At 37.3% G+C, this 16,833-nt stretch overlaps 1 protein-coding gene across 3 annotated transcripts in view; it reads left to right on the forward strand.

Moving 5' to 3' along the window:
* atp2b2 (ATPase plasma membrane Ca2+ transporting 2) overlaps nt 1-16,833 on the forward strand; it is a 139,101-nt gene that overhangs the window by 14,864 nt on the left and 107,404 nt on the right. The window contains exon 1 of one of the 3 annotated variants that reach the window (XM_024270876.1): nt 4,085-4,103. The exons of 1 other annotated variant lie outside the window; for it this stretch is intronic. The gene's annotated coding sequence lies outside the window, so the exon portion shown is untranslated. Of the gene's footprint in view, nt 1-4,084; nt 4,104-11,177; nt 11,236-16,833 lie in introns of those variants that run through there. One more of the 3 variants, XM_036212008.1, reaches the window with a different exon arrangement.

Consider the following 16,833-nt stretch of genomic DNA (forward strand, 5'->3'; position numbering starts at 1 on the left):
CATAAACATTTTTTTTACTGGTTTGTAGCTGTCATGTGGTTAAATATAGAGCGTTACTGTGTTTTGCGACAAATTAAATAAAAAAAAAAGTATGTGAAGAACCTTAAAAAAGGGCTTATTATCAATGTACAGTCAGAGGGAAGAAGTAACTTCTGTTGAAAGTCGAGCCGACGTGCCCCGTTTGACTGTGGGAGAAGGCCGTTTCAATGGTGGCAGGCTAGAATAGGAATCTAAGTTTAGTTGTGTGTGTCTTTGTGTGCATGTGTGCGCCTGCACGTGTTGTGTGAATGTGTGTTCTCCTAAAGGTTTTGGGGGGTACTGTCTATTTACAGCTCAGCCTGTGGGAGATGTCCAAGTCCAACAGAAAGGCCAGGAGGGCATGGGAAGACCTCCTCTCTGCCTCACGTGTCTTCCTTTGCTGTTAAGACTTTAAGCGCTCTTTTGTGTGCGTGTAAAGTTGTGTACTCGCGAACGTGCTCATACTGCGTCGTGTCAAGGTTGCGGAAAATAGTCTTAGTGTGGAAGTAAAAGAATATGACACTCTTGAACGCACTGGCACACAGATAGAGTTCAGGGGGAATTGTGTAACAATTTTGCTCGTGGCTGCCCCTTGTTTTTAATGCCACATACTTTCTCTGCAGCTAATATAGTATTTGCAGAGGAGATACGCTCAAAGAAAAATATGTCTTTAAACTTTTACTTGTAGAATATTTTCTGGAGTCATTTAGAATCTGTTCCTAAATGACAAATGTCCTGTAGTTTAAACACAGACATCAACAACCAGTTGCTGTGTGAAGACGCCGCAGGGTATTTATGTCCCTGCCAGCCTCTCTGCCCCATGTGTCTCATGTTTTCTGTGCAGAAGCTCTTTGTTGTCCTCAGATGGTCACACACGCATGGACGTTTGAACACCTCTTCCTCAGAGAACCTTTATGTTTGTGCATTACTACTTTACACCTGTTAAAAAAAGCTCCCAGTCATAAAATATGATCAGCCGTGTCTGAGATGGAGAGACCTTAACTCTTTAACTATTCAACTCTGGACCTCCAGTGTTTATGTTCTTTGATTTGCGCCGTTTTTCTCCCTCCGGATCTATTGGAATTACGTTGATCATGTTAGCAGTCGAAAAGTTACAGTCTGGTGATGCCTCAGGTGTTAAAGGTTAAGTTCCCCTTAAGTTTGAGCTGATCAAGTCACCTTTCCTAATTCTTTCAATTTTATTTGTCGCCTTACATGCTTATATTTATATCTAAAACTTGTCAAAACAAGATGTAAAGTCACTAATTCTGGGTGGTTTAGTGACTTTACATCCATTTGAATCAATTATTTGCATTTTCTAAGTGGTCATACAGACACTTAGAACATCATTTTTTCTTTGTTTTTAACCCATTTCTGGTTTTGGTCATAATGATTATTTACAGATTATAGAATGCAATAGAAAGCTGTTGGTCAGAGTTAAACAGAATTTATGGAAACTACAAACAATGAAGCACCAAGAATGCTACATGTCGGGCTGAAACTGTCAGTCACGTCGTTTTTTTATGCTTTTTATTACTGCTATTTTCAACAATACAGTACATGCTTTTGCAAAACTAATACGAAGTCTATTCAAAACCAAATAAAAAAAAATCTGTATTAAGCTACTCCAATTCTGTTACAATAATACATAATTAGTTCTCCAGGATTATTTATGATCTTAAGAATTAACAAAGTGTGTGTCACAATCCTATTCTAAAAAAATGTTTAAAACAGTGGGTTTTTTTCTCCGATCCCTTTGAAGCTTTACCTTGTTTTCACCATAGCAGTTTCATAGGGGGTTTGGAAAAATGTAAATAGCTATTTATTTTTAGTCATTTTAAAAATTGTATGTTTGTCTGTTTTGTTTGTTGTTTTTATTGTTACTTTTTGTATTTAGCATTCCATAAGGTGCATTTAGACTGGAAAAGTCCATTTGTCCCAGATCTAGTCCTGAACCTTGTGTTTGGTCTGTATTCTGACTGTCTTTAACCAGGCATTTCTGTTTTAAACTAAAGCGTGTAAACAGAAGCACGTTACTTAAGATCTTTTTAGCCATTGACCAGGAATTATGAGGCAAAGCAATCAGAGAACGAAAAATGGAAGTCCTACTCTTTGCAAACGTTGTTGGGATCTCATTAAAACGTATATTTCGCTGGTCAATTGTGAAAGTCTGTATAAACATCAGGTACAACAGCTTTATTGCTACTTTAGGATGAGGGACGCATGCACCAAGGCAGTTACTGAGGAGAGACGCTAAGAAGGTACGCTAATAAGTGTTTATGGCATAAAGATTGTCGGGAAAACCGTGAGAAGCAACTTATATCGTGTCAAAGTCGTTTTCATCTGAACACATTTCAATGAGCTGCTGTTGCATCGCTGCTCCACATTTGTCCACAGCTCTCTGTTTAGATCACGTAAACGGCGGCCATTTTGGTTCAGTTGATCTGCTGGGAGCTCAGAGAACATTCAGACTAAGGAAAGTTGAGCTCAGGCTGATCGGAAACAAACCGAGAGAGCCTCAAAAGATGGGTCAGGGTGCATTTAGACTGAAAATTTGTTCCAGATTATCGAGGGGGATCTGGTGCCTGAGAGTCTTTAGCCGGAAGGAAGTCCAAAAAATTATTAAACTCCCCCTACCCCACCCCCACACATTTAGGTTGAAAAATATACATGTTAATAATTAAACTTTGAACCTTTACAACCTGAAGTGTTTCTTTTATAGCCTACAATGCTCTTTGACATACCGTAACGCAAATATGATCAGTGTGAATTAGCTGATCTGCAGAGAAAAGTGGTTTAGCGCTGGTAAGCAACACTTTAAAGCCACTTTTCACAGATGTGCAACACATCACTCATTCAAAGTCATTTTATATCTGTCCAAAGATCCTATTCATGTTAAAGGGGTTAGCTCAAGCTAACTGCAGTCAAATGTAAACACTGCTCTGGAGCTAAAGCTTCAGTGTAAAAGCCTTAACAGTTTTATAAATCTTAATTTTAATAAAAGTGGCTAAAACTCTGAAATCTTGTGGAATTTCCGCTTCCTGCTAATGATGTTCAGCCACCATCTTGAATGCCACCAAATCCTCTTGAGATTATCGGAGGAAGTGGATTCTGCTTCACTTTAGGTGAAATACTTCCAGTATAATATTAATAAATTTATTTTATTGTCATTTCAACAATAAGTACACGTACAGGTACATAATTCATATGTTAAAGATTAATAATAGTTTCAAGGATTCAATTTTTTAAAATTAATGACTTGCTTCTTTTATGATGATTCTGATTTACCAGCATGTCTCTCAATCATGAAATTCATGTCAAGCTTTTGTTGAGCACTAAAGTAATTTCAAGTGTACATTTATAAAAAGGTTGTATAAAAACTGGGAGATTTGCTGAGATATGAATAATGGCTTAAAGTACTTTTTTGTTGCTTAAGACTTAGTCACCAAATGTAGGTCACATCCTGCATTCAAACGATTTTGGTTTTTCAGCGAAGAAAGAAAACTCTTGAGAGCTTAACCCCTTCACACCAAAAATCCAGAACTCACTTTAGCATCACCTTGAACAGAAAAACATTGAACATTTTTTTTAATAATTAGAAGTAGGGATGAAGGGGTTAATGCTAATGGGTTGACTGAATTTCCTTTAATGTCAGGCAGTTTTGACGAGGTGTGGGTCAGTTTGTGTTGTCATTGGAAGGGTTCATGCTCATGGGTCCTAAATATACACAACACTTGCGTCCCCCCACCTCCCCCCGTCTTTTCCTTCATCTCTCCCTCATTGCTTTCCTCCCTCCCTTCATTTGTTCTGGGGACAGAGCCCTAGTGTGAAGCTTCTTGTTCTTGCCTTTTCTCGTGCTGTGCAGCTTTTCCAGCCGCCCAGAATGACTTTACTCGCAGTAAATACGCTGTCCATGCCACGTGGAAAAGCCTGGTTCAGCCTGCTCTGTGCTCCTACTGCAAGCTCTCTAGATTACATGTAGTGTTGGACGGGCGACCCCACAGCTACACCCATCATCAGCACCAGCAGGGATATCTTGGGACGCTCTTCCATGCATCGTATTTCGCTCTGTCTTCCCCTTCTCTGTAAGTAACTCATTTACACAAAAGCAGCAATTGTGCTGGAAAGACGGATTTTGCTGCAGCAAGGAGAACAAAAAGGGATTAGTGACATGCAGTAGCACTTGTAGTGCTTTACTCTGATGCCACTTTTCATTTTTTCCTTCAGTGGGAACAGTTGACTTTCTTTGAGACATTTTTATTCATTCCAAAACAGTTTGCATAGTTAATTCCTTTAAAGAACTCTACACACACTTTAAGTTTTCTGTTTTTCAACTTAAAGAACCAGTTTATTTAATTTATTATGTAAAAAAAGATGATGTAGCTTTACTGTTTCTGTCATTTTTATTTTGCTGTGTGAGGTTCAGATCTGCCTGTTGGGGAAACTTCAGTGTCCTTCATCTGGGAGGAGCTGGGATAGTTCTGCTTACATTTGAATGAGGAAGCAAACAGCAACTCAAAGACATTTTATAATAATAAGTGGGAAAAAAGTGGCAATTTCACATGCAAATCGCAAGCTGACAGTTTGAATTATTGTTATTTCTGATTAATCACTGCCAGTAAAGTTGTATTTTTGCTGCATCACGCAGCTTAAAGTGTGCTCTTTTCCACTGGAGGTTAAATGTGAAACAGAGTCTGTAAAACAGTCCCATAATACCCTGCACAGAGAGCACCATAATGTGATTTGCAGTATGGTGCCTCATTCAAATGCAGCCCCTGCACAGCTCACCTGCTTTCCCGTGGCCTTTAAGGGGACATAAAGGGGCTTATTCTGAGTGGAGATGATGCAATTACCCAGTGGATCAGCGCTGTTTTCAAAATGTGTTTCCTATTTTTTATTATTGTTCTGATGAGTAATTTGAGAGAAAAGTTGCTTCACATTCATACGATTTAACAGTTTTTTTCTGTAGACATTGCACAGACCAGCTTCCTTTTTAAGAATTAATGTAGTGTCCATCCCTTCTTTTGCTCACTTAAGAGTTTTTACTTATTAACAAAATTGTGCATAGTGGGACAGAAAGATCTGCAGACATCTAAGGGATGGGGATGGACTGAGAGTGGGTGCAGGACTGGATGTGAAGGAGCAAACTTCTGGCTTTTTGTGGACTGACAGCCAAGTTTTCTTGACACCAATTACAGTACCTGCATGTGCATGGACTCACCCACAAGGAAGTCCTATTCTTATACCTTCCTGCAGTTGGATCATCCCTCCCTATTTCCATCAGTTTTTTTTTTTGTTATTTTTATTTATTTAAATGTGACTGGCTAAATGTTTTTGCAACTCCTCCTAGTTGCCTAAAAAACATGAGTTTTTATAAAACAGAAAGGGATCGAATCAGTACATTTCTTTCAGTAATATTGTTTTTTTCTTACAACTTTGCATGATATCGTGGTTTAATGTTCAATCTTGATATATTAGTCTGTCTATAAAGAGGACATTTTTCAAATCCTCTCCATTGTCAGTTCATTCTGTTTTAAATGCAGTTGAAGCAATATGATGACAGACAAATCAACTGGAATCAATTAAGAAGTCTTCTCTCTATTTGACGGTTACACCCTTGTATTGCCATGGAATACACTTTCCTGTATCACAATGTAGCTATTTACTGGAAAAATCCAGCTTTCTTTTTTTTTTTACACAAGTTTGAAGGAGTGAACGGAAAAATCCCTTATTGGTCAGTGGAAATAGCCCCTGAGAGGAAATAACTTGACCATGCTAATGCTGGGTTCAGAGACGAGTGGACCTCGAACATTAAAGTGCCAGGGAGAGATAAAATCAGTGAACCCACGCACCCAGTGCATGGACAAACAGCACGGGGCTGAGCGCAGTGAGGAGCTACCTAAATGTTTATGCTGTCACAGGACCGCGGCTGCACTGAGCTCTTCCAGCTGTTTGCAGTGAGGTAAAGGAGTTTGATGATTCTAGGTGAGGATGGCAAGTCCAGCTAAACCTTAAGACGAGACGTTTCTTTGATGTTCATTCAAGTTTGGCTATTTCTTTAAAAGTTTTTAAATATGGATTCAAATAGGCTAAAATTAGACTCACTCCAATGAAAATTGTATTTTTGGTGTTTTTAACATGTTTTTGTATCGTTTTTTTTTCATGATCTCACAACCATATCCAAGAACATTTAAGATTTAAACTTTCTGAGTATTTCTTAAATCCATGTAAATCAGGGGCAGTTGAAAAAACACAATTTAATAAAAAAGCTTGTAGTCATTAGGTAAAAACTCCAATCACAGGTCACAAGCTCCCTGCTCTGCTCCATTCTGATGCATCCACTTGTAGATGATTAAATCCAAATAGATCTTCGTTTTCCTCGTCTGAGCTGCTATCTGACTCAAATCAGCTGGATAGCTCCAATATTGCTCGCTATTTTAGCTGCACCATGTAATTTTAGATTGGAGCTGTGGGGGGCTGTGAGCTATCATAATCATATTTACAATAGATCAAAAGATGGAGTGGAACTTTAAAGTGATTAAAGATCAATTTTTAAAATGATCTTTAACATTTTTTTAAGAAATGAACTCGTCTTCAGCCAAAAGTCTAACATTCACTGTTTATCGATTCATCAAGCTGAAATTGATCAAAATCGATGCATGTTATGCTAGGAAATATATATAAGTGCTGCAACAAATGATTCTTTTAATAGTCGACTAATCACTGATTATTTTTTTCAGATTTGTCGACTAATCGGGTCATGCACAAAGTGCATGTAAAGCACACATTTTAACCATCATTAGCTTGAAAAGTTACAGTATGTTAAAGATTTTGTGTTTAAGCGTCACCAACGTTGCCTCAGGTGTTAAAGGGTTAAATCAAATAAAGCTGGATTCTGAAACAAGAAACTATTTTTCACAAAAGATGAAGTTTTGGTTTCACTGACTCAAAAATAAAAAAAGTAAATTTTTTGGTGCTGAACGCTCACAACTTTGTTCAACTTTACTACACTCTGACTCCATGTAATATTAAGTAATGACGAATCGACTATTACATTTATGGTTGACTATTTTAACAGCCCTAATATAATATTATTTCATCAAAGTCATAGGTTTTCTTCTGATAGTTTTCGGAAAAACTTTTATAAAAAACTGTGTTTGCTTCAAGAGTCCACAAGAAATAAATAGTTAATAATGTTGTATTGGATCTCAATATTTATCTCTGTGCTATTTTAATTTTAAAATCTAGCTATTGTTGTATCTTTCAGAAATGTACCCACAGTTCCTCAAATGAAAGATTTGGTTTGTTATCACTCTAGTTTGAAGAGATTTGGGCTTACTTTACCAGAACTCAGAAATGCAGTTGTTCAACTTCAGCTGTTTGGTCGTTTTCAGCCAAACTAAAGACTCATAGATCCTTTACTTTTGATCAATTCCGTTAGCGGCCCAGAGGTCAGTGACCCGTGATTTAATAGGAACGGCCAGTGTGATGGGTATAAACAGAATGGTACACCCCATAGATGGTATTTCCCAACAATGAGGGTAGGGGTGATTTAGATTATTTTTAAGTTAATATTTTTGATAGTAACTTTTTGGCAAACATCAAAAAGCAGAAGCAGAAAAGGTTTTTTGTATTTTTGTTAAGTTCATTGAAATGTTAAATGGTTATTTTTCGTTGCTGATCGATTGATTTGTCTGGGAGGTTGCTCTGGGATCGATTGGTTATGGCTTCGCCCGCCACTAGGGGGAGTCGCGCCGTTCCTCCTCATTGCAATAAACACCTGCATGAGGAACACGCAGAAATCACTCTCGTGATTCTTTCTCCCCTGTTTTCAGGGGTGTAACACCAGCACATCAAAACACGTCAACTTGAGGATACCCAAAACGTACATTTTTGACACAGAGGGGTCCTTAACCAAATGTGTGGCGAGTTAGGAGTGAGAATGTGTCAGTCAAACCAAATGACACAGCACTCCATGTCCGTAATTTTGATATAAAATAAGCTATAGACAGGAAAACTTTCAAAAAACAATTTTTTTTTTTTTACTTACACTGAGGAGTGAGGTGTTTGTGACAATCTCCTAGAGCTTACTTGAATAAAACTCTTAGTTAAGTTTATTTTTTAAACCGACTTTAATATGGAGCCCAACAGATCGCCATCCGTTGGGATGTTTTTTTAAAACAGGAATTGTCAAAGTCAAATGCTTAATTTTTATATTCTGTCTGATGCAGTCAAGTGGTTCTGATATCTCCTCCACTTTTACCTCTAACACCAGCGGAGGTGAAAATAAACGTTTGTAAAATGAGATTAAAGCTGTGCACGTCTGTATTAGTTAGTCTAATGTTTTAACAGCATCCTTTTAGCATTTATATTTTAAATTCATTCCATTATTATGAAGTACCCCTTTTAAATTTGAATGAACTAATTAAAATTACAAGAAAGCTTTGATGCATGAACTGTATTACAGTCAAATGAAGTCAGTGTAAAACGTCATTTTTTTTCTTGTAACTGACGGCTGATCAACAAAATCCCTCCATCCATCCAGCAAAAATCACTTTTTTTGCATTATTGGATGCAAATTGAAAAAATAGTTGTAGTTTAAAAAAACTTGGACAGTTTTTTTCCAACTAAGAATTAAGAAATTAAGAAATCTCCATACATTTGTAACTGTGAAACAAGTGTAAATTAATGGAGATTTTATATCATCTTCAACAAGAGGTTAAAACTGTGATGAAAAAGACCTTTCAGAGAAACTGTAAGTCTATATTCCCAAATGTCCTCTGCAATTAATTGGGATCTGACATCTTCTGAATATTGAGCCAAATGAATTTTTTCTGCACTCTTGAGGAAACTTGTCCTCTGCAAAAACAAGTTCTGCGGTGGCATTAAAAATGAATCAATAACTTCCAAAGTTTTATTTTTCTAGTCCGAGGATGTTTGATTTTTGTTTCGTTTTATTGAATTTATAAAGTCGATCATGCTGTGGGCAAATCATCTTCATTGATATGGTGCTTTTCTTGTTGAGATGCTTTGATTGCGGGTTACAAGTTATTCAATTCTTAGAATTTCTATGATAAACAAAGAGGATGTTACACAAGTGGATAAAAACACAAGTTTTTTGGTAGCAACATGGAATAAAGTTTGTTCTCTGAGGACGTATTTTTACCTTTAAACTTCAGATTTCCATCTCTTTGCTCTAAAAAAAAAAAAGAAAAAGATTAAACTTACTGCTAAATGATTTGTAATAGCAAACTAGAGTAAGTCCTGAAGGGCAAATGCTAAATCAAGTTAACACTATGGTCTACACACAACATTAATAAGAGAATATTCTCGGCTTGCTCACCTATGAGGAGGAAGCTGTAGCTGAGGTCTGCACTGCATGACAGTTAGAAGTACCAGGAACACCTATCCAAAAAAACAGCCACCAATATCTAAGACAGACGGTGAGAAGTGCAGAGGTTGTGGCGAAATGTCTCCAAGCCATCCACAGAAGTGCCGGGCGGTAAAATCCACCTGCATTAAATGTGGGAGAAAGGAGGACTGGGAAAGAAGTGTGTAGAAGCAACACATTCAGTCAAGTGGCTCAGAGTGAGTTACATGACTGACATTAACTTGGTTCAGTTAACAGCACACAGCAGAATGGTGATAATTGTACAGTTCTGCTGAATAGCAGATAAAGTTCAATATTCACTCTGGGGCTGACTGCAAAAAAAAGGTGTGGGAGTTTGTGAGTCTCTTAAAGAAAATGTTGGACATGGAAAAGAAACGACTGTGTGATCCAGTCTCATTTATTTGAAAGAATATGAAAGAAGAACAATCGATTTACTTCATTTTCAAATGATTTTATAATATATAGGTCGATTTGATTAACTACTTCCCTCAGACGGATCAATCTGGTTGGATCATAGGAATAAAATTAATTCAATTAATACTCAATTAATTGTTACACCCCTAAAATACACCCTTATGTACTCTCAGAGAGGAAAATTGGAACAACTTATTCAGAAAACCATTTATTTTTTTTGCTTTGGCTTATGTCTTTGATGTGTTTGATCAATCATACGAAAGAACATATTTAAACTCCGATACTGTTTAGAACATTCATTTTATGAAAGATGTTTACGAGCCTTGTGGATTTTTTAAAATAAAATAATAAATACATAAGATAATGTTGTCTTTTGGCTGGTTCTGTTGCAGCCTGGAAATATTTAGTTAATTTATTTTAATTTTAGATATTGTCCATGATATATATATATATCTTTTAGCAATAAGGATAATTGAGAATAATTTCCTATTTCAGTTAGATACTATTTTATTTTGAAAAGGCCTGCTAGACGCAGCATGACTTTCCCCTTTTGATGGATAGTCATGATCTGTTCCTCTGACGGATTCATTCTTGATCCTATCCATCCTAACACTCACAAAGAGAACCTCAACATCTTCATCTCTGCTACCTTCAGCCTCTTTATCTGGGCTACTGTCTGGAAACAAAGCAACAAGCAGCAAAGAGGCGTATTATGGATCTGTAAATCATCGTCTCTCCTCTGATCATGTTACTAACACAACATGAATGCTTTTTTTTTTGCATATTTTGGTTTTATTTTGTCCAGATCTCACATATGTTGCTGTATATTTTCAGATTTATCTACTCATGGGGTTTTCTTACTATGGACCAAAGTGTTTTCCCATAAGAGGTTTTTGACAACTGAGAGCCCTCTGCTTCTGTAGGAAAACAAAACTTTAAAGGAGGGTTTGTGATAGGGTTCTTCTTGCATTGAATTGAATAAATAAACTCTCTAAAATAAGATGAATAAGCCAAGACAACTTAAATAATAAACAATGGGATTTATCATACCTAAAAAAAAAACCCAAAAATAATAGATTATTATTTCTTTTTTTTTTCCCCTCTGAGAGCTTCCAGACTGCTCTCTCCAAACTGACTAAAGTTCTCCCCTTATAAAGGCTTAGCCCCTCCCACTCCCCTCCCAATTAACCAAACATTTCTTTGCTTCTGGGGAATTTCTAAACAAACCCAAAAAGTAGAAATATTTAAAAAGGATTTTAGCAGAAATCATTTTGAAACAAAAGCATTTTGAGCGAAAGAAAAAAAAAACCAAAAACGTACACATCTGACAAGTGAAGTCACTTCCTGTTTCCTACATATATGATGATGTGTACAATGCTCTGGTGGAATGTTTGTGGTAGGAAGCCTGGATGGTGAGTAACAATAAGTGTGCACAAAATGTGTCCATTATGCTGTGGTGAATGTGTTAGATTTGTGTGAGTGGATGTATGCATGTGTCTGGTGCAAACTGTAGACTAATGGACCGGGAGATGACAGGAAAAAAAAATAATTGAAGTGTTCAGGCGGTGTCCTGCAACCTATGATGATGATGATGATGATGATGATGGTGGCTACCATGTTTGCCTCACACACACTTTGAATCCTGACAGGGTTCTGTTTGTGTGGAGTTTGCATGTTCCTCTTGTGCATGTATGATAGGCCCCAGAATTTCCTGTTTTCCCTTTCCTTACTAAGAATCCTTTTTTAAGAAACTTCTGGTCACTAAGACATGTTTTTATCAAACTAAGATTGATTATTTTGCTATTGAAAAATATTCTTGTTAAGAGTAAAAGAGACAATTTTTCTCAAGTCTTTTGTTTCTTAAGATTCCGTTTTGGCAGTGTGTGACTCTGCGCTGAACAGATATTGGATTGATGACATTTAAATGAAGTGAAGTGAGCTTCACTTACTGATGATCACTTTTACTTAATTTTGTAGCGTTACTTTTTTGTTCTCCGGGGATAAAGAAACTTTAATGAGATCATTTAAATCTCATCCAAGAAGTTATTTTTGGCATAAAAGACCTTTTGTCAGTAGAAATCTTGAACTTAAACTGGAAAAACTATCCTAGTTTCAAAACAAGTTAAAAATATATAATATACAATGCTTTTGTCTTGCTATAAGTGAAAAAAATCTTTCAATGGAATTATTAGATTTTGTCTTGATACGTTTTCTTAAAATAAGTTTAGCTCTTTTAGGACAAAATTACATCTTACAATCAACCATAAACACTTATATTTAGGTATATTGCTCTGGAAATAATGTCTTAAATTAAATGTTTTGCCCAAAAAGAGTTCCATATCTTAAAAGTAAGTAGATTTGTACATTTACCCCTAAACACATATTATTTTCAACTGTAAAACAGTCCAATTATCCTCATTTCTAACCACAATTATCTTAAAAAGTTTGTCTTGAAATTTCTACATTAATACTTACAAACTTCTGTCCTGTTGTTGTTGTTTGATCATTTTTTTCTGGGTTATGAGTCAAATTAAACTTTCCAGTTTCCCTAAATCAAGCAAGTCTATCTCTTAAAATAAATCCACTTCTGTTTGAAAAAAATATTGTTTTAAATTTTTCTTTTGCTTAAAACAATATGTTTTTTTTTCTTTTAGATAGCATGACTCAACTAGATATCCCAGTTTTATTGTCTCAAAACAAATCGTCACACCTCACTGAAAAGATGCTTGGAAGGTTTGATATGTCTTATACCAAGTGTAAAAAGATAACAAAACTAGACAAAAATACTTGGTAAGACACAATCTTCCATTTGTCCGTAAATGTCTTTAGAAACCTAACAAACTGGATTCATCCAGAGGAGGCTGTGGAGCCCAAACAACTGTCCTCTTTCACCCCAGCTGAGGACAAAAAGGGATCACAATGACCCAAACTGCTTTAACTTTTTGTTAGCCTATTAATCTCCTAACCTAAAGAACGAGGGGTCATGTCTTTAACGCGTTCTTCCCAAGCATATAAACTGGCTCTTATACCACTGCATGTCAATCCTCTTGTGAAAAGACTTGTAGATAGATCAAGCCCAGCTGACTGTTTTCTTACTCACTGTTTGAATGGAATCAACTTGGAGGAATGAGAGTCCACAAACAGGCTGACATTTCTGAGACTTTCTTGCTTTTGTGTGGCCGTTTGTAATCTTGGTTGAAAAGCTGAGTCCTCTTTGTTGTGTTTTTCTTGTCGTGATAGCTGGAGCTTTCAGTTTGACCCATTAGGATTCACACTGCTGTTCAATATGTTCTTTTTGTCTCAGTTTGTTTTATATTGAAAAATATGATGATTTTTTTTATTTTTTATGATCAGTTCATTATTTCTCTGCACATTTAATAAAGGGGGAAAAAAGGAAATGTATAGGAAAAAATGTTGCATGCAACAGGTAAATGGGTATGCTTGGTGCTTTTAGAGTATTTATAGATTCATTTCCAAATGCACTTTTAGCCAAAAAAATAACCCCAAACATCTCCCTGCATCATTCCACATAATGTTGAATCCCCTCCATAGCAGCTGTTTTTCCTTCATCCTTTACTTCTTACTCTTCTCTTTTGTCCTCATCGGCCATCACTGTATCTTGTCCTCCACCTCATCCTCTTTCTTCTTCCTTTCTTTCTGCTTCTTTCCGTTTGCTGCAGTGCATCACTATCAGGGACATTAACATCTCATCTCCATTACCAGGCAAAGCCTTTCCCTCTCCCTCTTTTTTTTTTTTTTTTTTTGCCGTCATTTTTCATCTTCTCCTCCATCTTGCTGCAACATTTCTCCCTTCATTTTTTTAGAAGAATTACAGATTTCGCGCTTTGTCTGTATCCTTGGAGTTTTTATTACTCATCATCCTTTTTTCAAATATTTTTTTTTCTTTTTTGTGTGAAAATGATCATTGTCACTGAAGCGTGCTTCTCCTCTCCTTCCGTGACAGGCTTTTGCTGTACTGTTTCAAGGGAGTAGATGCCCTTGGTGTGACCGTGAGAGAGGAAGGCTGAAGCTCTGCAGTAGGAGAAGAGCAAGGGAGCACACAGGGATGTGTTTATTCAGATCACAGAAGATGAGGAAGGAAATTAGCACTGTCTGTTTGTGCTCTTTACCGCTTGTTTCTGTTTTTTGCATACTAATCTTCACAATAGAAGGTTTCTGTACCACCCAGGTCTAATATGGGTCCTTCATTAGAAAGTAAAAACATCTTTTTGGCAGTTTCTTTACCTTCTCTTACCTCACTGTACTTGTCTTCCTGATTGAAATGGGAGTTACTCTAATTGATTGATAAAAAATAGAAGCTTCCAAAAACTTTTTCATCAATTCTGCACAGAAAGGTGCTCAGATTCTCACATCCCAGTGACAAAGGTTAAGTTTGACCTCTGACTGGCTCCGTTTTTGTGTGGAGTTTGCAGAATCTTCATTTGTGGCTCAGCTCCAGATGCTCTGTCATTCTCTCCAAAAGCATGCAACTTAGGTGAACTGGTCACTCTTATCTGCCCTTAATAGTCAGGGGGGTTGCTTTTCTTAGAGTCTGAGGGCAATCTACCCAGAATGCATCCCTGTGCTTCACGATGGCTGGGCTACACTCCAACAGACCTGCTTTGCCCTTTAGAGGTCACAGAGAGCCGCAGAGCAGGTAAAGAAAACGAGCGAGTGAGTAATTAACATGCAGTCAACGCTGTTAATGAAGAAAAACGTGCACGGGCAGCCCTCTAGCTCCCACGGCATTTGATGTATTGAACATGTTTCCATTTATTTAAGTAATCTGTCTCTACTTTCAAAGTCAGACTCAATCTTTGGAGAAAAACTATCACCTCTTTGAGAAAAATATAATTTTTTATTAATCTTTTCGTTCTTGCTTCAGATGTTTGGAATATTTAAAATCAAATATCTTTTGGACTGTCACTTTTCTGGTGAGGATAAACATGAGGCTTGCAGGTAATCATGTTTTGAAAAAGAGAATTATCCAACATCTAAACTATTTAATTTAAAAAGCAGCCTCCAAATCAGGGGCTGGGAAATATAATTGGATTTCTTTCAGTCGGTAAATGCATCACAGCACTAACCATTGATTTTTTTTTTTTTTTCTTTTGGTTTTACAATTAAAAAGTTTGTAGGGAAAAATCTCAAAATGTTTTAGTTTTTTGGTAATAACCTTCTCTTCGGTGGGCAGTTTCCCTTGTTTAAGTAAAATTACCGCATTTTTTTGTTTTATTTTAGTTCTTTTTAGTTTATTTAGTTACTATTTAGCACATATTTAACAGTATTTTAAATATTACAACATGAAGAACCTATGATGAGATCTAACAAACAGAAATGGCTGATCCATGTTCACATTGGATGAATAAAACTTCTGGATCAGGAATGAGGTTAACATGACTTTGGGCATTTGCTGGTTTAAAAACTTGAGCTTCTGAGAACTGAAGACAAGGCATCCTACATTTTTAGTGTGGTGACCATGGCCTATATATAGAGAACTGGACCGAGGGACCCTACCCCTTCCAAACAGGAAGTCCCCACTGGCAAAAAAGTCTAAAGACTTCTGTTAAGAAATAAACAGCCGTTACTTAGTCAATATATTTGTCAGAATAACTATTCTTGGTCTGCAATATCTCTTTTGACATGTTTTTGGTAATCCTATTTTTTTTTTTCTTTTGACCAATCAGGTGCCTCAACTAAAAATAGGTGGCCTCCCGTCAAACGTTCAAACCGTTTGATAGATTTTTCTAAGCACATTTTCAGTGGAAGGGGTGTGACCTTCTAACATGCTCACTACTGACTGGAGACAGTGGTTGCCATAGAAATGTAGACTAATGGTGCATTCACACCGGACACAGTAGACGTGAATTTGATGCACTAGCAGTGAAGCAACATCAAAAGTTGTTCTGGAAATCATTAGTTGTCACTTCATGGAAAACATGGATGATGTTTGAGTTTATGTTTTGGAGAACTCCACAGAGGCGCCGTGTCTGGGTTCATCAGATCTTTCAGAGTCTCTCCTGGTGCTGTGTACTTCACAGCTATTGCTGCACCTGAAGACCCAGTTTAAACGTTTAAACGTTTATACTGTCTGCCCAGGCACCAGCAGCCTGGGCAATAGACCTCGCTAGTTCTGCCGGGTAGGGCAGTGGTGATTGCTATTAGCTCTACCGAAGCCTGGACAGCGGAGCTCGCTACACCAGGCGGCTGGCTAGTGTAGCCATCGATCCAGCTCCATGGGCTCTGTGACAGGCTAGCAACCAGTCCAGGGTGTATCTCACATTTGCCAAACAGTAACTGGGACTGTCTCCGGCAACCTTGCATCCCTAACGGGTTAAGAAAATGGATGGAAGTTCAGGACAAAAATCCTAGCATCAAGCTGCCATATCGACTCTTTTTCTACCCTTTGATCTAGTCACTAAAAATGTCATGTGCCCAGAGCTGAGTCCCTGGATAGTTGATGCACTGTTTCAATTGCACCAAAGGAAGTCAATGGCAGCGGACATATCGTCCATCGTCATTGACTTTATTTGTTTGGAGCCGTAAGTCATTTTCTATGGGTGATATCTCAGTTGCTCTGTCCAGTTCTCTATCTACAGTGAGTGGTGGTGAGACCCTCTGATCTCTGCCATTGGCTAAGCAGCCCTGTCAGTCTCCTCATTGTTCTGTACACCACTGTGTCGCTTCTATTAATGCCTTTCCATGTTCTGTCATGCTAGCAGATTTAAAAGAACGACTGATCTTCCAGCAGGACTTGGGCCTCACAACCAACATCAACCAAGCTTTAGTTCCCTCTGAAGACAGTGAGAAACAAAGTGAACATATGGTTATTTCTGGAGTGTGTGTTTGTTTGTGTGTGTGTGTGTAGAGGGGGTGTGAGAGGGGAGATGAATAAAAAAGAAAAGACAGCTGCTTTGTTGGATTAATGAATGTGGACATCCAGCTTTTCTCACTTTTTCTTCCTTCAGTTGACTTCCAGCTGAACTGGTTCCAAAAAACTGGCAGTTTGT

This window comes from Oryzias melastigma, linkage group LG5 (assembly GCF_002922805.2).
Source record: "Oryzias melastigma strain HK-1 linkage group LG5, ASM292280v2, whole genome shotgun sequence".
In the NCBI taxonomy this organism is placed as follows: Eukaryota; Metazoa; Chordata; class Actinopteri; order Beloniformes; family Adrianichthyidae; genus Oryzias; species Oryzias melastigma.